At 42.2% G+C, this 3,986-nt stretch overlaps 1 pseudogene; it reads right to left on the bottom strand.

The window, feature by feature from the left end:
* Positions 1–1,440: 1,440 nt before the first annotated feature.
* Positions 1,441–3,328, bottom strand: LOC143672073 (WW domain-binding protein 11 pseudogene; annotated as a pseudogene).
* Between the last annotated feature and the right edge of the window lie 658 nt (positions 3,329–3,986).

The following is a 3,986-nucleotide window of genomic DNA, read 5'->3' as shown; positions in this document are numbered from 1 at the left end:
TTTCCTACTTCTTTGTATGTTTTGTAATTTTTTGTAAAAATCTGGACATTTTGATATTTTAGTGTGTTACCACCAAAATTTAGACTCTGAGGCATCTGTCCCTTAAGTTTATATCCAACCAGTGTTATGACAGAGATTTCCTTGAATGCCAGGAGCTAAGAAAAAAAGTGAGGGGGGAAGAAAAGATTGATCTGTGTGAGTGCTCTCCTTCAAAGCTTACTCATCCAATAAATTTAGAGAATAGCTCCAGGTCAAAGTTTAGGGGCCTTGCTGATCCTCTCTGCACATATCTTGTCTTGGGCATGCCCACATGGCTCTAGGAATTATCTATTTATGAGTTTCCTCTTTTTCCTAAGAAACAGCTTACATATGTCCTACAGCTGGGATCCCTTGCCAGGCAGGCATGACTTGACTGCTCTTCCACACTGCTCTGTAGTAGAGCTCTGTGAGCAGCCTTTTACATGCAGTGCAAGTTCTAAGATAGTAAAACTGCAGTGAGTATACTGATTCAGTTTCTCATTCCACCACTAGAGAGAATGAGCCAGTCATACATGCTCCCTGTATGTGCACAAGGGTTACTCTGCTCCCTCTGGAGGGAAGAGAAACCCACACTGAGCAGGTGAAGAGTTAGGGCCAGCCAAGGCACCATGAGATCCTACTTCATTTAAAATGCTTTTTTTCTTGATTCCATGCTTTCCCTGTTACTGCAATTATTTAAATGTTTCCTGGAGCTTTGGAAAGATGTTTCTTCCAGTTTTTGTTGGTTGTTCAAAGCTTCTGTGGGGAGATGGAGCTCTTAAGCTTCCCACTCCACCATCTTGATTAGATAGTGCCTGGTCACTTGATTTTTGTTGTTGGTGGTGGTGTAGAACGTTTATTAATTTTTCCACAAAACACCCAAAGTTTAAGTCAGTGGGAAATAATTTTAATCAAATAATTGTATATTTTCTTCCCATGAATCCTGCTTTGTATTAGGAAATGACATTGTGATCCATTTCACTGCAAGTAAAATATTTGCAAGAAAATATTTAAAATGAGTAAGCACAAAAACCAAGATAGGGTGAAATAAATTGGTTCATCAGAAATCTCTACTCCAGTACCCAAAGTACACAAGAGAGGAGAATAAAAACAAATAAGTAACTAAGATAGTCCTGATCACATATTTCAAAAGAATTGGAGAAGGGAAAGAAATGGGGTGGAAATGGTGATATGAAAAGGAATGGATGTTAGCAGAACTGCTTCAATAATCAATCTGTGGTGAATGAAATATCCCCTCTTATATGCAGTAAATTCTGACCAAGGGTAAACTTTAGGATATTCTTTGCACTGAAATTAGAAAATACCCTGAGTGGAAGTAGTTCTTTCACATAACTTTAATAAGAACCTCTTTCTCCATGAACCACTGATGTGAACAGAAACCTGTTATGGCATCAAAAGCTGTCACGGTAGCCCTTTCAAATCTCTCATGAAAGTTTCATACACACCATCCTTAGTTTGTACTAAAACAGGAGCAGAAGGACTAGATTTTGGGGCTGCTTTGGCAAGAGGCACAGCAGAATCATCCTCTAACTTTCTTTAGGGAGTAGCAGTAGTCTTTTTATTCTCTCAACATACCTTCAGTGCAGTGGGCACAAACTGAGGAATCTCCACCTTAGGATTAGTGATACGTAGCTTGGCACTGATGGCTGCTGTGGCTTTCTTCTTAGTGGTGGTTGCACTCATATCATCTGCCTTGGGTCATGGAATAAAATTGGATGGGGTGCTTAAAACCCATGGATTTGGCATGGGAGTTGGTGAGAAGAGCCCAGGTGGGGCGGGTCCAAATGGAGGCACCAAAGCTGGGTGCATCATGCGATAATAAGGTGGAGGGATACATGGAGTTGGAGAAGGTAGCCTTGGTGGAGGTCCCTGAGGAGGAGAGATAGGAGGCAGACCTGAAGGTGGATCTGGGGGAGGGCCCAAGGGTTGACCTGATGGTGGCCCTGGAGGTGAAAGTCAGGATAAACACCCTCAGAATCCTAGCATTCAGATGGCCTCAGGAATGGAGGAGCTCCTGGAGGTGGTCCAGGTGGCCGTAAAGGTGGTGCAGGTGGTGGTCCAAGAGGAGATGGTCTTGGCATGGGAGGTACTTGTGTCTGAGAAGACAGAACAGACTGTAGAGGAGCCTGCGGCTATGAAGAAGCTACAGATGTGACATCAGAAAAAGATTCTTCTTTATGCTGTTTTTGTGATTGCTTTTCTGCTTCAGAATCATCAGAATCATCTTCATCACCATCTTCTGAAAGTTCCTCTATTTCTCGTCCCTCCTCTAGGATTTCCTGACCTGCCACTCAAAGCATCATGGTTTGAAGAGGAGTCAGTTCCTTCATGTTCTTTCTTTCCCCTGATTTTCCAAGCATATCTACAAATCATACATTCAGACCTGACATTTTTCTTCATTGTTCTCTCTCTCACTATCATCATGGTGCACAAACTCATCTCCCTCACTTTCTACATCTGATCTGTCAGTGTCACTGTCATCAGTATTGTCATCATGCTTATCCTAATCCATGTCCTCAAGATAGCCATCACCCTCACTGGTGCTGGAAACATCATCATCATGACCTCGCTGAGCAAGTTCAGGACTATATAACATATCTTCACTCACTTATGAAGAGAAAGATCTTGGGCCAAGCCCAGTTTATGGCCATACATCTGCAAGAATTAAGGAGGAGTTTGGACCAGGGGGAGGATCAGGAGGTTTTCTTCCAGGGGGCAAACGTGGAACACCATGTCCAAGAAGAGGAAATACAGAAACTGCCCAAGTTGGAGGTCCATAGGCTGAAGTCTTTTTAAGGATGGAAAGAGTCTGGGCACCAGAAAGTGGAATGTTGTGGATCAAGATGTTGGAAGGAGCATGATGCAAATCCAGCAAAGGAATACTCTCAATTTCTACATGATGAGCATTCTTGACAGCATTAAAATATTGACTAAATTGAGCCCTCTTCTGTTCATATTCTACTTCAAGCTTTCTCAATTCTTTGTAAATATCTGGATTCTCTTTTCATAGAGTTGTAGAATATGTTCACAGTTTCACGCAGCTTTCTACATTTGTCTTTCAGCACCTTCTCATTTAACTGGGGATGCTGCATGGGGTTAAACTCTATTTCATCCAATCTCTCCATGTCCCAGATACTCTGCTTGGGAATTCTTCACCTTCAAAACTGCAGCTTGTACCATCATGCAGCTTTTTGTTCTTCAATTCTCTCTTCCAGGCTTCCTTTCAGGCCTGGTCTGTGGGGTTCATAAATTTTCCACTCTTGGTGAATAATGTAGCTCTCTATCCCATGTTTAAAAGCTGTATTATTTACTTGTTCATTGAAAACAACAACATTTCTCCTGAGTTTCTGGGACTGCTAGGTGATTCCTAGCCTCTTTTACTTCATAGGGGCCTTCACCTCAGACCCTCAGTCAGTCACTCAGTCACTGCCGTCTTGAAACCTCATGCCCTTCTGTCCTGGCCAAATGATTTTTGACAAGGATGCTAAGTCCACTCAATGGGGAAATAATAGTCTCTTCAATAAATGGTATTGGGAATACTGGATATCCATCTGCAAAAGAATCAAGATGGACTCTGTTCTAGTTTGCTAGTTGCCAGGATGCAATATACCAGAAACGGAACGGCTTTTAAAAAGAGGAATTTAATAAATTGCTAGTTTACAATTCTAAGGCTGAGAAAATGTCCCAATTAAAACAAGTCTATAGAGATGTTCAATTTAAGGCATCCAGGGAAAGATACCTTGGTTCAAGAAGGCCAATGAAATTCAGGGTTTCCCTCTCAAGTGGAAGGGCACATGGTGAACACAGTCAGAGTTCCTCTCTCATCTGGAAAGGCACATGGTGAACACGGCATCATTTGCTAGCTTCTTCTCCTGGCTTCCTGTTTCATGAAGCTCCCTGGGAGGTATTTTCCTTCTTCATCTCCAAAGGTCACTGGCTGGTGGACT

Source organism: Tamandua tetradactyla, chromosome X (assembly GCF_023851605.1).
Source record: "Tamandua tetradactyla isolate mTamTet1 chromosome X, mTamTet1.pri, whole genome shotgun sequence".
In the NCBI taxonomy this organism is placed as follows: domain Eukaryota; kingdom Metazoa; phylum Chordata; class Mammalia; order Pilosa; family Myrmecophagidae; genus Tamandua; species Tamandua tetradactyla.
The sequence above is the reverse complement of the archived record's forward strand: the minus strand, read 5'-3'. Positions and strand labels throughout refer to the sequence as shown.